The sequence below is a fragment of the Cibotium barometz genome, chromosome 61 (assembly GCF_041138505.1).
Source record: "Cibotium barometz isolate CiBa-2024 chromosome 61, ASM4113850v1, whole genome shotgun sequence".
NCBI classification, from domain to species: domain Eukaryota; kingdom Viridiplantae; phylum Streptophyta; class Polypodiopsida; order Cyatheales; family Cibotiaceae; genus Cibotium; species Cibotium barometz.
The window spans coordinates 9,272,542-9,296,199 of record NC_141106.1 but is presented as its reverse complement, the minus strand read 5'-3'; the positions used below and the strand labels follow the sequence as shown (position 1 = coordinate 9,296,199).

Below are 23,658 nucleotides of genomic sequence, written 5' to 3'. Positions count from 1 at the left end.
ACTTCACTCACACACACTCACTAACATGGATTAAAGAGAGATTAGCAAAAGGATTAGCAAGAGCAAGACTCTATTGCACAAGGGAAGAGTTCTGTGTATTATGAGAGATATTCAATTATATACATGACCGTAAGTGTTCACACTCACTTAAACTGTGGTCGGCCCCAAGCACTTTAGGCTCATAAGAGGCCTAATGCTATTACAATGACCACTCTCGTAAAATATCCATGAAGTATATCACTTGGGACTTCATCCTACCTTGCTACCACACGCTCTTGAAGCAGAAATCGCCATAAATATTCCGTCGGACCATTACAAACACCCGTCAAAGTTATGGATTTAGACACCATTGCTTCATATTTTGAATGTATGACCTTTTTTGGTGTATCTACCTTGACTCCTTGATGTAAGATAATGGCAGTAGCTCTTGTTAACCCTAGGAATCCTGCTGCCCGGCTCCTTTTGCCTGGCCTGCTGCCTGCTGCCCGCACTGCCTGGCTGCCCTATGCGCCTTGGACTGGCCGCCCACAAGCCTGAACATGGCCGCCATGTAGCCCAGCCACTCACTCGTGGGCTAGCTATTGGCCACACAAGGCTGGCTGGCCACATCTAGGCCGACCACCATGCCACCAAACCGCCCATAGTTGGACATGTTCACACGAGCAAAAGCAAAGTAAAAAAATAAACACAAAAAGCAACACAGCAGCAAATCGAAGACAGCCCAAATCACACGAATCCCGAGACGCTCTACACGCAACCATCACGGGCATACAAACATGGCGCTTTTTCTCACAGCAATGATGGTATAAAAACCATGTGCATCCATGCTGTTTTTCCTTGCACACCCCCCAGCTTTCTCTCTCTTCATCTTGCAATAAACCTACACATGTACGTTGCAGGAAACATAGAAAGAACTCACCCGAAGGTGTCCCGCTCGCATCTTCCTCCCGGAGAAGCTCTAATACTGCTGGGGGGGTGTCACCAGCCTGGACATTTCCCAGTCTGAAAGGGGTCTGGTGGACTCCAGGATGTTTAAATATTTGGAAAGTACAAGCTTTGGGAATGGGGGATTATCCTAGAATACAAAGGACCACACTCCTAAAATTTAGGAGAGTTGCTATTTTTGGCCCGACTCCGATGGAAATTCTGTTCGCGTCATTATCTACCGTGTGCTACACGCTCACAAGACTAGCTTCGAGGTTTGGGAAAGCTCGGAGCTAGGCAGGCTGATTGACGAGCTGAGTTAGGGATAGACTAACGGGCGGGCACCCAAGTATGGACGGGTGGGCTCCCAAGTGTGGACGCTTGATGACCGACCAAGAGCCTATAAAAGGGTGGCCAAGGTTAGTCATTAGTTATATAGAATCTCGCGTGACTTTGTGAAAGCTCTATGGTCAGGAGCCTGGATCTAGTGCAGACGTGCACCTGCTTCATGCAGCCGAGGCCGGCAATAGTCTCGAGGCCCGCGAGGGTAGCTTCGTGGCGGTATGGGACGTCACGATGTAGAGATTGGTCGGTACGTCCATCTAGTTAGCTCAGCTCGTGGCTCGGTGGGGATAGCCAAGTCTTGTGGGCTTGCCCACGGTTGTCGAGGTTGAGAGGTGAGTCAGGCCTGCACCCCCGTCTTGTTTGTTTGGTTTGTTTGCAGGTTTCGAGTCTCGTACCAGGAGCGTTCCATGGGGAGATCCTATGGGGATTTGACAACTTCACCACCAGGGATACTTGGGAATGGATTCTTGATAGTGGTGCTTCCGGGCACATGACTCCTTCCTGTGACTTCTTTTAGGATCTGAAACGGCAGTCAGGTCGCATTTTCATTGGCGACAATTTCACCATAGTGATACACAGTGAGGGCCGGATGGAGATCATTCCCGATAGCAGAGGAGGGAAGCATTTCTCTCGTGTTCTTTACGTCCCGCACGTGGTTTTCATCTGTTGTCAGTGCATGAGGTGTGCAAGACTGGGTTCCGGGTGGAGTTTGAAGAGCATTCTGTTGCTCTATGGGACCGCGAGACTGGCCAAGTTGTTTTGGAAGGCGGCGTGGAAAATGGTATATATAAACTCTCCGCACTCCCCTCTTTGACAGGTTGTCAGATTGGTGATTTGTGGCACTTTCGGTTTGGCCACTTGAATGTGGATGTGCTGCGGCGAGCTTTCCAGGACGAAATGGTGGTTGGCTTGCTAGATGTTGGCAGCAGGCAAGGACGCTGTACTTCATGCATTCGTGGTAAGCAACATAGGGAATCTTTTCCGAAGCAGGCTTCCAGGCGGGCTTCGAAACCTTTGGAGTTGGTACACACTAACTTGTGTGGACCTATGCAGATAGCATCCTTGGGAGGTTCTTTGTACTTTATGGTGCTTATTGATGATTGTTCCTGATTCACATGGGTTTATTTCCTTTCACAAAAGGACCAAGCTTTTGCTTGGTTCAAGGAGTGGCATGTGATGGTGGAGAAAGAGTCTGGCTTGAAGATAAAGACTCTTCGGGCTGACAAAGGAGGAGAATTTCTTCCAATGCTTTCGTAAGGTTTTGTGTGGAACATGGTATCAAGCGGGAGCTCGCCAATACAGATTCGCCGTCAGAGAATGGAGTAGTTGAGCGTAAAAAAAAGACTGGTGGAGATGGCGAGGACGATGCTTGAGCATCGTGATCTTCCTCGTCCACTTTGGGGAGAGGCTGTGTCTACGGCTGTCCATATCCTCAACCGTTCTTCGATGACTTTAGTACCAAACATGACTCCCTTTGAGGCATATTTTGGCAAGAAACCTGATGTCTCCCATTTCTGTGTGTTTGGGAGCGATGCATATGTTCACATTCCGAAGAAGCAAAGGGGGAAGCTGGACTCAAATTCCCAAAAGCTTGTCTTTGTGGGATATAACTCTCTTTCCAAGGGATACATGTTGTATGATCCAGAGAGGAACGAGGTTGTCGTCAGCACGGATGTGGTTTTTGATGAACATGTTCCGGTTTCCACTGTATGAAAAAGGCCAAGTCTGTCTCTTGTGAGAGGGAGAGAAGAAGCTTGCAAGACTTCCACCGCTCTCCATTGACACAACCTACGAGCTCTCTTACCTCACCCCTCTCATCTCTCTAATCAGCTTTTACAGTTTTTCTTTAACCTTCCACTTTTTCCCAACCGGCAAACCTTTACTATCACTTTTTCCAGAAAAGTATGCGAGTTTAAGAAGAATTTCATGGATTCAGATAATAGTGTTTTATATGGAATCCGTCGACAGTAACGACATGGAGTCGGTCGACGATGTTTACTTTGAACATATGGATTCTGAGGACAGTGTTTACATGGAGTCTGTTGGCAGTAACGACGTGGTGTCGGTCGACAAAGATGACTTCGAGCATGTGAAACTGCCGGGATGGCTTGGGTTTTATCCACTACCAGTCGAAAAGCTGAAACATACTCGGGAGCGCATTACCCACGTTACGGATGATGTCAGACCCAAAGTTGATGGGTGCTCCATGCCTTTACCAAACGATGACCGTGGGGTTGTCAAGTGATTCCAAGAGGCTCATGATACGTGGGATTTAGGTACAAATCCGCACACACATTGGTGGATCTACAACACTCTTCTTTTAGTGTTAAACCCTATCTTGCATATTCCTTGCATGTGAAAAATAAACACATAGGTCATAACACGCTGGTTCAAAACTGAGAACGAAACACGTGCATCCGAAACTCACAAGTACACCACAAAGTCCCGTACACAACCTAGACATCTTGGAGAGAAAAGAATCTTAAGAGATCAAAGAAAAACATGTAAAAACGGTCCCATGCTTTTCTAAAAACAATGTCTAGCTTTGTTTAAAAAATCATGCCATGCTTTGTTTTAAAAAAAAACATCATGCTTTTTTCTTGTCGAGACTATCAAGCCATTCTTGGATCCACCGCTGTGTGTGCGGATTCGAACGTGAATCCCACGTATCACGAGCCTCTTGGAACCACTTGACAACCCCACGGTCATCGTTTGGTAAAGGCACGGAGTACCCATCAACTTTGGGTCGGACATCATCCGTTACGTGGGTAATGCGCCCTCGAGTATGTTTCAGCTTTTCGATTGGTAGTGGATAAAACCCAAGCCATCCCGGCGGTTTCACATGCTCGAAGTCATCTTTGTCAATTGACTCCACGTCGTCACTGCCAACAGACTCCATGTAAACTGTTCTCTGAATCCATATGTTCAAAGTGAACATCGTCGACCAACTCCATGTCGTTACTACCGACGGATTCCATATAAACACTATCATCTAATCCATGAAGTTCTGCTTAAACTTGCGTACTTTCTGGAAAAAGTGATAGTAAGGGCTTGCGGGTTGGGAAAAAGTGGAAGGTTAAAGAAAAACTGAAAAAGCTGACTGGAGAGATGAAAAAGGTGAGGTAAGAGAGCTCGCAGGTTTTGTCAAAGGAAAGCAGTGGAAGCCTTGTAAGCTTCTTCTCCCCTTCTTGCAAAGAGAAAGACTTGGTCTTTTTTAGGGGCCTTGAGAGCATGCTTTTTCGTTAAAAAAAAAACTTAGCTTTATGTGCTTTTTTTTATAATATCCCTTTTAAAAAAAACTTGCTGGCCTTTTTAAGATCAAAAGCAGGGTTTTATCTTTAAAAAACACATTAAGCTTTTTTAGATGCCTTTTACTTTGCTTTTTTTTTTCCTCTCTAAAAAAAACTTACTTGTTTCTTTTTCTTTCTCTCTCTTGCAGGTGGACTCCAACTCAGCCATTCTTCTCTTTCCCTTGCCATACGTGAAGCAGACACGCATCTTCTCTCTCTTCCCCCAAACACGTGCGCACAGCCTGTTGCCTTCAGACTGCCTGTTGTACGGCAGTTGCCCGATTTGCTGTCCGTGTGCTCCCTGACTTGCTGCTTGGCCTCCCGCACTGCCCGGCCTGCTGCTCGTGCTGCCCGGCTCCTTTTGCCTGGTCTGCTGCCTGTTGCCCGCATTGCCTAGCTGCCCTCCTGTGCGCCTTGGGCTGGCCGCCCACAGGCCTAAACATGGCCGCCTTGTGGGCTGGCCTTTGGGCGCCTTGCAGCCCAGCCACACAGCCGTGGGCTGGCTGTTGGCCACACAAGGCTGGCTGGCCACATCTAGGCCGGCCACCATGCCACCAAACCGCCCACAGTTGGGCATGTTCACACGAGCAAAAGCAACGAAAAAAACGCAATGCAGCAACAAATCGAAGACAGACCAAATCACACGAATCTTGAGGCGCTCTACACGCAGCCATCACGGGCATACAAACATGGTGCTTTTTCTCACAACAATCATGGTATAAAAACCACGTGCATGCATGGTGTTTGTATATGGGCTCCACCGATCCATGATGATTCACAGTTGTATCCAGACACATGCACACTTTTTCTTTTCTTTCTTTTTTTTCGATGACCGGAAGAACACAGTTGTATTATTTTTTGTCTCATAGGCCGACTTTGGCCTCTCGTAGACGTTAATATATCTTTCTTTCTTTCTTTCTTTCTCTCTCTCTCTCTTCATCTTGCAACAAACCTACACATGTACGTTGCAGGAAATATAGAAAGAACTCAACCGAAGGTGTCCCGCTCGCATCTTCCTCCTGGAGAGGCTTTGATACCACTGTCGAATCCCGAGATCTCTTCGTGAGGGAAATCTGCAAAACAGCCATGAAAAGCAAGACAAAGCAACAAACCCTAACCCTAGAAGGCAAAGCTGAAGAAACATTTATGGGTGCAGGTATACTCGCCACCCAACCATGACAACCGTGAGCAAGGCTCACAATCTTCACCATCCCCACTGAGCCACGAGCTAGAGCGTCATGCTCTCGTGAGTGCCTTGCCATCGTCCTCATCCATCGTCCTCATCCGGTGTCCTCTACCACCTGGGGTTGTCCCCCAAGGACGACGGCCTCTTGCACGATGGTGCTCTTGCTCCACGCACTCTCCACTCTTGTGCTCCATCCGTCGGTGTGTGCCCAATGGTACCCCAGTGGTATCAGAGCCTCACTGGGAGGAAGATGCGAGCGGGACACCTTCGGGTGAGTTCTTTCTATATTTCTTGCAGCGTACACATGTAGGTTTGTTGCAAGATGAAGAGAGAGAGAGAGAGAGAGAGAGAGAGAAAGCTGGCGGGTGTGCAAGAAAAAACACCATGGATGCACGTGGTTTTTATGCCATGATTGCTGTGAGAAAAAGCACACGCTATCAATAACGGACCAAAAAGCACATGTCCGCCCACAACATATTACACTCTAGCTCGCCAATCTGCCTGCCCCTAGTGTGCACATGACATATCTGTCAAATCTCGAGATCTCTCCGTGAGGGAAATCTGCAAAACAGCCATGAAAAGCAAGACAAAGCAACAAACCCTAATCCTAGAAGGCAAAGTAGAAGAAACATATATGGGTGCAGGCATACTCGCCACCCAACCATGACAGCCGTGAGCGAGGCTCACAATCTTGGCCGTCCCCACCGAGCCACGAGCTAGAGCGTCATGCTCTCGTGAGTGTCCAACCATCGTCCTCATCCGGTGTCCTCCACCACTCCAGGTTCTCCCAAGGACGACGGTCTCCTGCATGATGGTGCTCTTGCTCCACACGCTCTGCACTCCTGTGCTCCATCCGTCGGTGTGTGCCCAACTGGTACCCCTCCCCCCAATAAATAGAGAAGGAATGCCCAAAAAGCACATGCTATCAATAGCGGACCAAAAAGCACATGTCCGTCCAGAACATATTACACTCTAGATCGCCAATCTGCTGCCCCTAGTGTGCACATGACATACTGTCAAATCAAGAGATCTCTCCATGAGGAAAATCTGCAAAACAGCCATGAAAAGCAAGACAAAGCAACAAACCCTAATCCTATAAGGCAAAGCGGAAGAAACATATCTAGGTGCAGGCATACTCGCCACCCAACCATGACAGCCGTGAGCGAGGCTCACAAACTTGGCTGTTCCCACCGAGTAACGACGTCGGCCTCCTGCGCGATGGTGCTCCTGCTCCACGTGCTCTGCACTTCTGTGCTCCATCCGTCGGTGTGTGCCCAATTGGTACCCCTCCCCCTGTAACTCGCCGGGACTAGGGCCTTTTACACACTTGTTGATACCATCAATGCATGTTAAAACACTTAAACATGGCCACAGCCTTAACACATATCCATCATCACTTTGCATAAAACATAAAGCTGGACAAAACATCCACAAATGCTGAAAATTGAGCTTGCACACGTGACACCACATAGAGGCCGGAATGGGCCGACCCCCCCCCTCCCCCCCCCCCTTGGAGTATTTTATTACCCAAGGAGAATAATATCATGTAAAAGCTTTGAGGGCCTTACTCTCCCCACGGGAGATGCCGGATTATCCACATACAAATGCCATAACACAGCCCAACACAAGGCTACCAAGCCGGGACATAGGCTGTAGGAATGCCGAGCCAACAATATAATCCATATACCTCCGTGTGTGTACTAATTCTTCCCCAAAAACCACGGGTCTTCATGCAATAGAGCTAGTACAACAAGTACAACTCTCCATTTAGCCGGTACAGCAGGTACAATGGATGGTACAGCAAGTACAATGGTTGGTACAATAGGTTCAGTGACTGGTATAGCAAGTACAGCAAGTACAAATGTTGGTAGAGCAGGTACAATGACTAGTACAGCAAGTACAGTGGTTGGTACAACGGTACGATGGCAATGCAACAAGTACAATGGCTAGTACAACCGGTACGATGGTTGGTACAGCCGGTACAGCAAGTACAAATGCTGGTGCAACAAGTGCAATGGCTAGAAATCATAATAAATGATTAAATACCCTTGCCTTCAGTATTTCTTCGCAATGGAAGCCTCCAAAACAGTCCCCAACAGCCGGTATTCTTCATGGGCAGCCTTCAAGAGAGAGAAGAAGAGTAGCCATCATTAGGGCAGCCTGTAACGGTGGTAGAGGCTAATGTGCAGCAAGAGAGCCTCCATTAATGAAGAGAGAGGACTCCAATTTATAGATTTGGGTCCCCCATGAGCTAAAATGGCAAGAGAAGGCTACAATGACAAGTGGAGAGCCACACAATATCTGAAGTGACAAGTGTGAGGCCACTTGTCTCACTTTGATCCACTTTCTAAAAAATGTCAGGCCACCTGTCTCACTTTGGTCCACCTCCTTGCCACATGTCCCAATCTAAGAGATGGGTCCTTCCATAAACTTTATCTCTAAAAATATCCCAACTGATAGACATTCTGTTATAGGCACTTTGCCAACTCTTGGTATCTGCTCAATTCCAGATGTAATGACGCGAACAGAATTTCTATCGGAGTCGGGCCAAAAATAGCAACTCTCCTAAATTTCCTTTGTATTCTAGGATAATCCCCCATTCCCAAAGCTTGTACTTTCCAAATATTTAAACATCCTGCAGTCCACCAGACTCCTTTCAGACTGGGAAATGTCCAGGCTGGTGACATCCTCCCCAGCTTCTTAAAAGTTGTCCGCAACTTTAAGGTTTAAGCCATATATTCAAGATATAATCATTGTCCAAATGGGCGAGACAAAAAACAGTCCCATAAGTCAGATATCATAATCATCTCCCAAGTAAATGGGCGAGACAAATCAGTCCCATAAGTCCAAATATCATAATCCATGTCCCAAGTAAATGGGCGAGACAAAATAAGTCTCCTGCCAACAAGACATCGGTCCACATGATCCTTGGCATAGATATAAGTTCCGTGCGAACCAGGCGTCATGTCCACTTTACCACTTGCACTCCGTGTTGGTACTCTGACCACACACCTTGGATGAGAGGTGGGCTCAAGTAACAAGATAAAACAATCACTCGCAGGCATAGATAACCTAGTGTTCCATAAGCATTTCTGCTACACATAGTTTATAGGCATTTCGGCCACCAATAGTTCGTAGGCATTTCGGCCAGCAACTCACACTATCCTCTCAAGTGCCCATGTTCCCTTCCATCTGCTCTCTATTGTTCCACCCACACATGGTAGAAACAATCTTCAAGAGAGCACGTAGGACAAGAGAACACTACACAGGGTATGTTGTGCTTGTCACTACCCTTTGAAGTGCCCATGTTCCCTTCCATCTGCTCTCTATTGTTCCACTCTCACATGGTAGAAACAATCTTCAAGAGAGCACGTAGGACAAGAGAACACTACACAGGGTATGTGAACCATGAGTTCCATAAGTCCAATGCATCCCAAATAAAGGGAGCCAAAAAGAATAATCCGTAAACCTGAGGATAGATCCAAAGAAGTCCAAGAATCCATAGACCTGTATACCATAATCCTTGTATACCATAACTCTTACCACATACTCCGTGCTAACCACACACCTTGGAGTAGAGGTGGACTTTATCCATAAAAGCATCATAGCCATGAGATATCCAAAGATTTCTTCTCTATAAACTCGGACAGATTCGTCCATAGAAATTGCTTGTGAAGCGCAATATCTATATAAATCTCGTCCAAGAAAGAAATCTCCATGGATATAATCCAGATCAATAAAGGGAGCCATAAACAATGTTTCCCTGAAACCATCTCAAGGCAAACAACACCACTTTTCTCCTTGCATGGCTATACAAGGGTTAGTGAACATCAAAAACACTTCATAGTAAATAGCAAAAGCACCAACTTTGCAAACTCAAAGTATACTTAGCTTTTCTTTGCAGGTTGGTCATGAAGCCGAAAGAAATATCTCCTCACAATATCCTTAAGATATCCCGAGACATATCTTCATATAGCTTGCTTGTAAGCTTGATAATATAATCCACAATATCCATATGGAAAGAGTGCTAAATGTGTGCACATAAAGCCAACTCCACACTTCCGAGATGAAAATTTGTGAATTCATAAATCCTTAGATCAACAAGCTGTCTACTGCTCATGCTCTTGCTTCATAGGCTCTGAAGTGGCTGGCCATGCTTAATCGCAATGATGGTAAGTGTGGTGCCCACTCGAGATCTTTTCTCTTCCTTATTAATAGAAGGAAGCCTCCGCTTCCAAGAAAGCCTATGCTCTGATACCAATGCAACTCGCCGGGACTAGGGCCTTTTACACACTTGTTGATACCATCAATGCATGTTAAAACTAACATGGCCACAGCCTTAACACATATCCATCATCACTTTGCATAAAACATAAAGCTGGACAAAACATCTACAAATGCTGAAAATGGAGCTTGCACACGTGACACCACATAGAGGCCAGAATGGGCCGACCCCCCCCCTTGGAGTATTCTATTACCCAAGGAGAATAATATCATGTACAAGCTTTGAGGGCCTTACTCTCCCCATGGGAGATGCCGGATTATCCACATACAAATGCCATAACACAGCCCAACACAAGGCTACCAAGCCGGAACATAGGCTGTAGAAATGCAAAGCCAACAATATAATCCATATACCTCCGTGTGAGTACTGATTCTTCCCCAAAAACCACGGGTCTTCATGCAATAGAGCTGATACAACAAGTACAACTCTCCATTCAGCCGGTATAGCAAGTACAATGGCTAGTACAACAAGTACAGTGGTTGGTACAGCCGGTACGATGGCTGGTACAACAGGTACAACAAGTACAAATGCTGGTACAATAGGTGCAATGACTAGTACAGTAGGTAGAGTGGCTGGTATAGTCGGTACGGTGGCTGGTACAGAAGGTACAATGGTTGGTACAGTCGGTACAGCAAGTACAATGGTTGGTACAGTCGATAGAGTGGCTGGTACAGTCGGTACAATGGCTGGTACAGTCGATACAGCAAGTACAAATGCTGGTGCAACAAGTACAATGGCTAGAAATCATAATAAATGATTAAATACCCTTGCCTTCAGTATTTCTTCGCGATGGAAGCCTCCAAAACAGTCCCCAACAGCCGGTATTCTTCATGGGCAGCCTTCAAGAGAGAGAGAGAAAGAGAGTAGCCATCATTAGAGCAGTAGAGTCCCTATCACTGACTATGTCCTGCGGTAACCCATACAATCTAAACAATTGCTCGATAAACTGTCTTGCTAACTGCGTAGCTGTAATGGTCTTCCGGGTTGGTAAAAATCTAGCCATTTTTGTCGAGCGATCTACCAAAACCCAAATAGAATCGTGGCCTTGATGTGTTCTTGGCAGTCCGGTAATAAAATCCATGGAAATACTTTCCCATTTATTACCTGGGATTTGCAAAGGATGCAACAACCCAGCCTGTCTAAAGCGTTCAGCTTTATTTGCTTGACAAACTTTACACTTAAGAACATAATCTTCTACATACCCTTTCATCTTTGGCCAATAAAAAGTGTGTTTCACTAACGATAATGTCCTATGTACCCCAGGGTGTCCATCAAAAGGAGCGTCGTGACACTCCTTAAGAATCTTAGACCTAATGTCCGGGATCTGTGGTACACAAATTTTGTCATTACGGAATAGTAAACCATTCCGAATCATCCACTGGCCTCCAGCAGCCTGAATGGTAGGCTGCTCAGTCATCGAGTCTTCGTCAATCAATGAGCTCCCGTCCTGGATCTTCTGCCAAAATAGACCAAAATAACTATCAGTCCTACAAAACCCTCTCAATTACTGAAATAAGTCAATAGAAATCTCGGTGAACGACAAAGTATTCACCTCTCTAATTCGACTAAGCGCATCTACAACATTATTCATGAACCCTTTTCCATAACGAATCTCAAAATCAAAATCTTACATTAATTCAGCCCATCGAGCTTTCCTTCCTCTCAAATCGTCCGCATCACACACATACTTGCAATCAATACCACAAACTTGGAGCCATATAAATAATGTCTCCAAACCTTGAGAGCATAAAGCTCCTTCTCAAGGGTTGGCCAACGAGATTAAGTATCGTCTAGCTTTTTACTTTCAAAAGCAACAGGTCTACCATCTTGAAATAGAGCAGCCCAAATGGCATAGTCACTGGCATCAGTTTCAAGAACATAAGGCCGACTAGGATCGGGTAATGCTAAGATAGTTGCTTCCTTGACTTTATCTTTCAAAAGTCTGAAGACCATATCTAGATCATTATTCCAAGTGATAGGCTGATTTGACTTACGTCCACGACCTTTCAACAAGTCGGTCATCGGTAGTGTGAGCTGAGAGTACTCCCGCACAGATTTCCGAAGAAAAACAACAAAACCGAGAAAAGAACGAAGTTGTTTCACTGTTCGCGGTATAGGCCAGTCCAGAACCTTTTGAACTCGGTCATAGTCAATGCTCAATCCATCTCTAGTAATCTTGTGTCCCAAGTAAATGATGTCTATCATGAAAAACTCACATTTACTTAATTTAGCATATAGTCGATTCTGTCTTAAAATAGTTAGACAATCGTAAGGTGACTAACGTGATCCTCAAGAGTACAACTACATATCAAAATATCATCCAGGAACACAACCACAAATTTTCCCAAATGTTCACGAAAAAGATCGTTGGAGCATTGGTTAACCCAAAAGGTAATACGAGAAACTTGTAATGGCCATACCTAGTCCGAAAGGCGGTTCTTTCGACATGCCTTTCATGAATACGTATCTGGTGATAGCCAGTACGTAAATCTATCTTCGTGAAATATTTCGCTCTTGCTAACCAGTCAATCAGGTTATCTGATCTAGGGATATACACCTTCTCCAGGTGTTGTCCTTCTTTCTCCTAAGCAACACAGATGCACCCCAAGGTGATTTACTTGGACGGATCTGGCCCATCCTCAAATAATCTTCGAGTTGTTTAGCCAACTCATCTTCCTCAGCTTGGCTCATCCTGTAAGGTGGAATACTAACAGGGTGAGCACCAGGGACCAGGTCAATACGATGATCTACTGCCCTTTCAAGTGGTAAGCCCGATGGCAGTTCCTTAGGAAATACATCTTGAAACGAATAAAGTATCTTAAGTAATTCTTTGCTTTCAAATACACTTAATTCATTGACATCCATAGAAGGTATGAGAAATGAAGAAAGTAAAATCAATACACAATAGAAAGCAGTATACAAAGAAGAATCCATTATATTACCAAAATCAATTGTATTTACAAGAGGTCCCTGAGAGGGATGTATACAATTACCTAAGATACTATACTGGGTGTTCCTATGTTCAAAAGAAAAAATATGACTAGACCAATCCATCTGGACTTGAAGAGTCTTAAACCACTCAATCCCTAATAACAAGTCTACATGTTCTAGGTGCATAATATAGCATTCCAGAGTATCTTTGTAATCCTGAATCCCGATTGGTAGCATCTCCACCTTTCGATCCCATACTTGCCGACCCGCAGGGAGGAGTACCTCATAGGTATGATTGCTTCAAGACCCAATTTCTGCACAAGTTTGTAGTTAACAAAGTTGTGTGAGTTGCCAGGATCTAGAAGAATGTGGATTCTATGAGCTTCACTTCTTCGCTGGTGTCGAAGTTGAATTCTTTGAAGGTTGGTCCGAAGACTTTCCTTCAGTCATGCTAGCCATTGGTGCAGAGAACCTTCTTTTGTGCTTGTTCCCCTGCTCGATAAACGGGTTTAGACTTGGAAGAGACCGTTGTATCATCATAGATACGAGCGGAATGAATGGCCTCGTCCAAGGTTTTGCATTTGTTATTTTTAACCTGTAAATAGTATGAGTCGGGTAAACCGGCTACGAAGAACTCCAAAAGAGTTGTGGGATCCATCTTCGTAGCTTTCATCTGCAAGTCCCTAAATTTCTAGAGGTATACCTCATAAGTGAGATTCTGCGAGGTCATGGTCAAAGTAGTAAACCGGGCAACATCATAGTCATCCTCTTTCTTGAGGAATTCTTTCTCGAAGACGTCTTCGAACTGTGCCCAAGTCGTTGGTTTAGGGTTGAGTTCCTTCCACCAAAGCAAAGCTTTGCCTGCGAGGAAACCTGCTGCTAATTGGATCTTTTTCCCATCATCATATGGATGGATTTGAAAATGGACTTGCCACTTATATAGCCAAGTGTCCACTATCTCCTTGGTACGCTGCTTTTGCTCGCCCCCGAACTGTTCCAGAGTAATGTTGGAGCCTAAAGCAGATGCCAAGGTATCCATACCCGAAAGAGTAGATAGGATAGTGGTCAACAAAGAGATGGAGTTCTACAAAGCCTGCATCTGCGCGGCGATTTGTGCTTGATGTTCCAAGAAAGAAGCTTCGAGAGCAACTTTAAATTCTTGGAAATCTGATTTTGACACATAATCGTCGAAAAGATCGGCATCGGTATCTTCCGTAGCCGGCAAGCCTTCACGTTCGATAAGGGGCTCCAACTCGGATTCTTTGGTCGACATCGTGAAGAGGGTAAGGTGAGAGAAAAATTGATCTTGCACAATAAGCGTGCTAGGGAACTCGAGAGCTTGAGAGATGTGTGGCAAGAAGCCCGCTTAAGGGAAATATATAGGTTTCCCCAAAAGCAATCTTTAGCTTTTGCTTTTGTGTTTATATATATATATATATATATATATTATGTTTCGTTTTAAAAAAACACCTATAAAGCATAAAGTGGGTTTTTTAAACCCTTTACTAAGGTTTAACCCAAAAAAAAACAAAAAGCAAAGTAGCGTGGCGTGGATCCTTGTTTTTTTTTTTTTTACAAAAGCTAAATTTACCTTCACCCGGCCACCTGCTTTCGCTTTTTCCTACTGCCGTCAAGACACACGTACGACTGCATGTACCGGCCTGCGTACGTTGCCGCCTGCGTGTACCTGCGCGAGTACCCGACTGTAACCACTCACCTGGCGTTGCTGCCTCCGCACCAACGCTTACCTGCGCCTGCACACGTACCTGGCCCGCCTGAGCGTACAGCTGCCCGCGTACCAGCGCTTGTCTGCGACTGCACACGTACCTGTGTGCACCGCCTGAGCATACAACTGCCTACGTACCAGCGCTTGCCTGCGCTTGCACACGTTCCTGGCCCGCCTGCGACTGCAAATGGGTGACCTGGCTACGTATACAAGCGCTACACCACAACAGCCGGCAACCTTCTCTCTCGAAAGAGAACACCTGTTTAAATTGCACCCAAGTAGTTGGTGCTATGCCCTGCAGAAGAAGAGTAGACCACCACTGCAATGCATTGCCTTTGAGAAAAGTCGCAGCTTTTCTCACCTTAGAGGACTCCATGTAATTACCACCAGAAAAAGCAGCATCAAATTACTGTAGAAAGGTAAGTGCTTTTAATTTATCTTTGGCTCCACTGAATGTATCAAATTTCACAACAGCTCCCCCTTCCTTAAAATCCTTCGCCTTACCCATAGGCGTTAGATTATCGTAAGGAAGTGGCTTCACAAGATTGCTACCCCCAGCATTCATGCCCATCATAGGGTCAACATTACCCATTCCCACACCTGGCATGCCATACATTCCATTATGCATACCGGGCTGCATGCCACCATACATATTTGCTTGCATTCCAGGTTGCATGCTCCCAAAATGTTTCCTTGCATTCCGGACTGCATACCACCATACATATTCCCCTGCATACCAGGCTGAAAATTTGCTCCAAAAGTCCCTGGCATACCCATGCCTCCCTGAGGATAACCCCCAGTCATAGATTGGAACACAGAGCCACCACCAAAATAACCTGGATGCATAGACTGCTGAGGAATAGATGGCTGTCCGAAGAAAGAACTATGTGAGTTAGCACCAAAAGCATGCTGCATGTTCGGAAACTGTCCAAAAGGTGAATCCTGTGGGAAGGCACCACTATGACCCTGAGGAAGGTTCTTAGAACGCACCTTCTTCTTCTTCTTTTCAGGATCTGTATAGGATCTCATAAATTCAGCAAACTTCTCACTTTGTGTAAGCTGCATAAACACATCCATAACACCAGCCAAACAATTTTTAAACTGAGCATCATCTTCCTCTTTACTAAGCACATCTTCTGGTTGTGTTACATCCTCATAATGCTCATCATCTGCAGCCTGTTCTCCTGCAAGAATATCCTCAGATTCATTTCTCTCAGGAGAGGTCTCTTGCTCTTCCTCTTCATGATAAAAATATTCGTCTTCTGTATCATACATGTTGCTGAATTTTTCAACGATGACTTTCCTCGAGTCAACCACGAGCTCACCCCCTTAAGAAAGTTGATGATGGGTCCCGGCAACGGAACCTTGAAACCGGCCTCTGGTAAAAACCAAAGTGCGGTAGACTAGCAGTCACCCTTCCACTTGTAGTCCAAATATAACAACAAATTTAATTGGAGCTAGAGTGCCCCAAATCTGAAATGAAACCGACACCTGTTGGCCCCAAAGCTTGGCGCCCCTTTCGGTATTTCTTTATTCAAATTCAAAAAGATGTAAAGCTGAGTACAACAAAACCAGCCAGGAGAATACACCTGTATGTCCAATCTGGCAGCCCACAAAACCTCTTAGCACAGAGGATTCACACACAGATCTCAGGTGTCCTACAAAAGCAACACTCTGTGTTTCCCTCTGATCAGCCAAGACCATTCAGCAGGGCAGCCTTGAGCACACATCTAGCATATCCCAAGTACATGGTTCCACAATTCAGCATAAACATACATCCACTGTCCAATCTCTGTTTCCACCCTTTCAATCTGCTATACCCTCCTCTCACAAGGGGCCAGATAGCACAACTCTGCAGCAGACATAAGCCAATGGAAAGAAAGAATGATGGACAAGTTCAGAGCTTACCAAATCAGCATGTGGTTCTGCACTCGTGAGGCCAATCGTACCAGTCTGTACTTGCCTTCCTGCAACCACTTGACTGATGCACCAACTAAGCTCTGGTAAAGCACTGCCTGCAACTATCTGTACAGTCTCTACACCTGCAGTTGCTGCCACCTGTACCTGCTGGACAGAACAGTCCTTGACAGGCTGTACCTGTCCGTACAAGTATACGACACCTTACTGAATCTGTCCGTACAGAACAGTACGGACTGTGCTGCCGTTGCTTGAGTCTGCATGTTCGCCTACTGTACCCGACTGTACCAGCTGGTAGAGTTTTGCACCTGCAACAACCAGCCGCCTGTGTCAGCAGTCGTACAGCCGCCTGTACCTGCTGTCCGTACGACTGTACCTGCAGCACAGCCTGCAACACATACTGTACCCGCCTTCAGCTTCTGTCAGCGCCGCCTGTACCTGCAGCAGCCGTACCCTGTACGAGCAGCCACGTGGACTGTACCTGCAGCTGTACAGGCACTTCTGTATGGAAAACAGCAGTCAAAAACCAGCAGCAGCAACCATATGCAGTCGACCAGCCTTCTCCTCTTCTCCACGCTTGCAAACTTGCACGACTCCCAAAAAGCAAGAGAGAGAGAGAGAGAGATGAGAGAGGCATGTAACTCCAAAAGTGGAGTGGCCTCCCTCCAAAATTATCCTAGGCCCCCAACTTTAATAATTATTAAAGTTCCCTAGGGCCCACTAAGGCCTAGGGGCCACCCATGTTTCAAACATTGAAATTCATTAATGTTCTGGTCCCCCTTCACACCTGAAGATGTCCACACATCATTCTCTTTGTCCGGGCACCCCAAATGTGAATCATTTAATTTTTGCTCAGCAACCACCATGCCCACACTTGTGCTGTTCCATTTTCACAGGGTCATGACAGATTTCATTATGGACTTGCCACGGACCCAACAGGGTAATGATGCTATTTGGACAATTGTGGACAGGTTTAGCAAGCAAGCTCACTTCTTGCCGGTCAAAAAGACCATCAAAGCTGAGCATATGGTTAAAATATATCTTACACAAGTGTTTAATCATCATGGAATGCCGAAGTCCATTGTGGGGGATCGAGATCCCAGGACTACAAGTCTCTTTTGGCGGGCCTTATTTGATAACATGGGCACCAAATTGGACTTCTCATCAGCTTATCACCCTCAAACGGATGGGCAAAGTGAGGCTGCAAATTCAGCCGTGTTGGATCTCTTAAAATGTTATGTGGTGGATCAGAAGTCTTCTTGGAAGTACTTACCGCTTCTGGAATTTACATACAACAATACGGTGCATGCATCTATGGGAAAGGCTCTGTTTGAAATTGTTTATGGTAAGGTGGTTTTGCCACCCATCCTTCGCACAAACTATGAGATATTTGCAACTGATAAGTATGTAAGAGACTAGTGAAACGGTCATTGAGGATCCACCAGAAGTGGATGAGCTTGACGAGATCTTGCAGCCAGAGCAGATTGTGTATCACAAGGAACGCAAGCTTGCTGCAAGCAAAGTTGTCAAGCGTTATCTTGTGAACTTTAAGAACTATCTTCCCATCGATGCTAAATGGGTAGATGAAGAGTTCTTCAAAGATTGCCCGCATGTGCTTCAAACATATTTGGATGATTTTCAGTTGTGAACAACTTTTTAGAAGCCAGGGGGGATGTCACCATTTGTGTAAAATCCCCACCGGATCTCCTCGTGATCGTTCCTGGTACTAGACTCAAAACCTGCAAACAAACAAACAAACAAACAAACAAGGGGGTGCAGGCCTAACTCACCTCCCAACCATGACAGCCGTGGACAAGTCCACAGTCTTGGCTGTCCCCACCGAGCCACGAGCTAAGCTAACTAGGTTGACGTACCGACCAATCTCCTCCTCGCGACGTCCCATACCGCCACAAAGCTACCCTCACGGGCCTCGAGATTGCTGCCACCCTCAGCTGCATAAAGCAAGTGCACGTCTGCACTAGATCCAGGCTCCAAGACCATAGAGCTCTCACAAACTCACGAGACTCTATATCCCAATAACTAACCTTGGCCACCCTTTTATAGGCTCTTGGCTGGTCATCGGGCGTCCACACTTGGGCACCCGCCCGTCCATACTTGGGTGCCCGCCCGTTAGTCTATCCCTAACTCAGCTCGTCAATCAGCCTGCCTAGCTCCGAGCTTCCCCAAACCTCGAAGCTAGTCTTGCGTGCGTGTAGCACACGGTAGATACACACTGTGCACATGGCATACTCCCCTTCCTCTAAGAGCTCACTCCTGAGCTCACTAAAAAGCCAGGGTAATCTCTCTGAAGAGTAGTCAATGTCTCCCATGTAGCGTCCTCCTCAACACGATCCTTCCACTTGATCTTGTATTCCGTGATAAGCGTATTACGCAATCTTCTTTCACGAAATCCAAGAATCTTTTCAGGTTCGTGCGAAACAAATGTCATGTCCTCGACATCTATAATTTCTTGAGGAGTAACTAACTGATCCGTTCCACCCAGTACTTCCTTAAGTCTACTGACATGAAATACAGGATGAACTTTCACATGAGAAGGCAAATCCAATTCATATGCACCTGAACAAATCCTTCATGTAATACGAAATGGTCCACAGTATCTAGGGGATAATTTCAGAGATCGACCTGTCCGTAAAGTCTCGGAATCTTTCAGAACTCGCAAATACACCATCGTTCCTTCAGAGAACTCTCTGGGTGACAATGTCTATTAGAATAAAATCAGTCTCGGTCTTGAGCACTTCTAATAGATTCCTTCGCAACTTGTAACATTTCTAGCATATCTTGCAAAAAATTATGTGCTGCATCATGCTGAAGTCCTGAGAATCCTACTGTAACAGGTGATCTAGGTTGAAAACCATACATAAGCATGAAAGGACTAAAACCTGTACTCGTACGCTTAGTACTGTTATATGCAAATTCTAACATAGGAAGATAATCCTCCCAAGAACTCTGTCTTTTGGATACATATGCTCGAAGCATATCCTCCAAAATCTGATTCACTCTTTCAGTCTGGCCATCAGATTGAGGATGATCTGAGGAACTCAAATTCAAAGTTGTTTCCAACTTCTCAAAAACAAGTTTCCAAAAATCACTCGTAAACTTAGGAGTCCCTATCACTACCTATGTCCTGCGGTAACCCGTACAGTCTAAACAATTGCTCGATAAACTGCCATGCTAATTTCGTAGCTGTAATAGTCTTCCAGGTCAGTAAAAATCTAGCCATTTTTGTCAAGCGATCCACCACAACCCAAATAGAATTGTGGCCTTGATGTGTTCTTGGCAATCCGGTAATAAAATCCATGGAAATACTTTCCCATTTATTACCTGGGATTTGCAAAGGATGCAACAACCCAGCCTGTCTAAAGCGTTCACAGCTTTATTTGCCTGACAAATTTGACACTTGAGAACATAATCTTCTACATACCCTTTCATCTTTGGCCAATAAAAGGTGTGTTTCACTAACGATAGTGTCCTGTGTACCCCAGGGTGTCCAGCAAAAGGGACGTCGTGACACTCCTTAAGAATCTTGGACCTAATGTCCCGGATCTGTGGTACACAAATTTTGTCATTACAGAATAGTAAACCATTCCGAATCATCCACTGGCCTCCTTGCAGCCTGAATGGTAGACTGCTCAGTCATTGAGTCTTGGTCAATCAATGAGCTCCCGTCCTGGATCTTCTGCCAAAATGGACCAAAATAACTATCAGTCTTGCAAAGCCCTCTCAATGACTGAAATAAGTCAGTCGGTGAACAACAAAGAATTCACGGAAGACTTTCCTTCTGTCGTGTTAGCCATAGGTACGGAGAACTTTCTTTTATGCTTGTTCCCCTACTCGGTAACGGGTTTCGACTTGGAAGAGACCATTGTATCATCATAGATACGAGCTGAATGAATGGCCTCGTCCAATGTTTTACATTTGTTATTTTTAACCTGTAAAATGGTATGAGTCTGGTAAACCAGCTACGAAGAACCCCAAAAGAGTAGTGGGATCCATCTTTGTAGCTTTCATCTGCAAGTCCCGAAACTTCTGGAGGTAGACCTCATAAGTGAGGTGCTGCGAGGTCATGGTCAAAGCTGAAAACCGGGCAACAACATCATAATCATCCTCTTTCTTGAGGAATTCTTTTTTGAAGACGTCTTCGAATTGTGCCCAAGTTGTTGGCTTAGGGTTGAGTTCCTTCCACCAAAGCAAAGCTTTGCCAGACAGGAAACCTGCTGCTAACTAGATCTTTTTTCCATCATCATATGGATGAAACTGAAAGTGAACTTGCCACTTATGTAACCAAGTGTCCACGATCTCCTTGGTGCGCTGCTTTTGCTCGCCCCCGAACGGTTCCGGAGTAATGTTGGGGCCCAAAGCAGAAGCCAAGGTATCCATACCCGATAGAGTAGAGAGGATAGTGGTCAAAAGAGCGAGAGTTTTGCAAAGCTTGCATCTAGGCTTCGATTTGTGCCTGACGTTCCGACGAAGAAGCTTCGAGAGCTACTTTGAACTCTTGGAAATCTGATTTTGACACATAATCGTCAAAAAGATCGGCATCGGTATCTTCCGTAGCCGGCAAGCCTTCGCGTTCAACAAGGGACTCCAACTCTGATTCTTGGGTCGACATCAGGAGAGGACAAGTGGAGAGAAAATTCGATCTTTGAACAATGAAAGTGCAAGGGAACTTGAGAGCTTGAAAACTTGAGAGATGTGTGACAAGAAGCCCACTTAAGGGGTTTATAAAGGTTTCCCTAAAAGCTAAAAATCCCCAAAAGCTATCTTTAGCTTTTGCTTTTGTGTTTATATATATATATATATATATATATATATATATATATATATATATATATATATATTCTATTTTCTTTAAAAAAAATAAAACACCTTTAAACCTTGGAGGGGGGGAGGTAACTTTTTTAAAAAAATTTAAACTAAAAAAAACGAAAGCCCAAAACAGCGAGTGCTTTCCTTGTTTTTTTTTTTATCCTCTCTCCTGGATTAACATCGCCGGCTGTTTGCAGGCGTCACACGTGCAGCTGTCGCCATCTTTGCTGTCGGCTTGCTTTCCAGCATCTGCGCCAGCCTCGCGTAGGTCTGGCCACAAGCGGCGTGGACCTAGACGCCTGCCTTGCTTGGCCTGGTACTAGACTCGAAACCTGCAAACAAACAAACAAACAAACAACAAGGGAGTGCACGCCTGACTCACCTCCCAACCATGACAGCCATGGGCAAGCCTACAGTCTTGGCTGTCCCCACCGAGCCACGAGCTAAGCTAACTAGGTTGACGTACCGACCAATCTCCTCCTCGCGACGTCCCATACAGCCACGAAGCTACCCTCACAGGCCTCGAGATTGCTGCCGGCCTCGGCTGCATAAAGCAGGTGCACGTCTACACTAGATCCAGGCTCCAAGACCATAGAGCTCTCACAAACTCGCGAGACTCTCTATATCCCAATAACTAACCTTGGCCACCCCTTTATAGGCTCTTGGCCGGTCATCAGGCGTCCACACGTGGGCGCCCGCCCATCCATACTTGGGTGCCCGCCCGTTAGTCTATCCCTAACTCAGCTCGTCAATGAGCCTGCCTAGCTCCAAGCTTCCCCAAACCTCGAAGCTAGTCTTGCATGCGTGTAGCACACGGTAGATACACACTGTGCACATGACAATTTGGCCACCCAATTAGTCCACCCATGCTTCCTCATCATGTATGTACATTGGACTAGTGTCCATGGCAGTTGTTTATGCCGGGGATTTGAGTTGCAAGTCTACACCGACAACCACTTTGTTTGCAATACTGTACTCATATGCATTGGTATGGAAATCTGGTCAAAAATGCCCATGACACTATGTACTTGATTCTCCCAAGACTAATATACTTTATTTGAGGGAGGGGCCAACCGTTCCGGCTCATCGTGCATCTCTTGCCAATTCAGCAAATTACTTCTTGTATGGAGCATGTTGTCCATTAAATCTTGGTGTATTTAAGTGTATTGATTAGCATTGTGTTCAACCAAGTTCCAGATAATATTTGAGAAAATGCAAAAGTCCTTCCTAAGAAGACATCTGGGTGTCAAAGCTACACCGCCTTACTCAATACTACTAGACGCAGGCTGTCAACCAATTGAATGTCACGCAATGAAGAGGGTTTTCCGATACATAATCAAGATCAAGCGTATAAATGATGATAGATTACCCAAGAAGGCCACAAAAGAATCATAAAAGTAAGATGCAATCTTCCGGTTGGATGCAAGATTTGCAAGGCTGGTTCAAACGATGGAAGGTAGACAAATACCTGGAACTACCACATGAAAATATGGATATGGAGGTTTTCCATCACGCCCTCCTAGAGACACTCCGCAACAAGTGGAAATCAGCTGAGAAAAAGGCTAAATTTGAATACTATTGTGATGCAATTAATCCTGATTTTCGGTCATTCTACACACAAGGAGAAGACAACACTCGGGCATACATAAGCACACCAATGCCACCCCATGCATGCAAGAATATACCATGTCTTCGCACAAGATCACACAAGCTTGAGATTGAAAGAGGGGTGTGGCAGGAGGTGCCAAGCCAGGAAAGAATCTGCAAATTTTGTGGCATGAAGGCCATGGAGACACAAGAACATATGGTCATGGTTTGTCCTCGATATACACATATTCGAGGTGGTTTCAGCAAACTCCTTGAAGACCACACACAGCTGCCACAAGTATTGCTTACAGCCACACCCATTGTTTTGGGAGCATTCATCACTTGACTCTTCAAACATAGAGAGGAGCTTGAGTCACATTATGCCACACACTAGCTTGATAGTTTTACCCTTCAACAGAAGGAGACTTTTTTTTTTGTCTTGTACTAGTTTGTTGGTCCCATGGGTCATATTTGGCCGCCAGTGGACGATAATACAATCTTCTTCTTCTTCTTCTTCTTCTCTCTTCCAACAACCATATTGCAACCTTCTATTCAGGCTAGACATCCTAATGGCATGGTAGTACCTCTCATATACAAGCCTTGGAAGTCATAGTTGATAAAAACGAGCCAAGAATTAACA

General features: G+C 45.4%; 1 protein-coding gene across 5 annotated transcripts in view; it reads right to left on the bottom strand.

Annotated features, from left to right (window-relative positions):
• The window catches only part of LOC147604525 (uncharacterized), a 63,322-nt gene that overhangs the window by 37,447 nt on the left and 2,217 nt on the right, over positions 1-23,658 (bottom strand). The window lies entirely within an intron of this gene.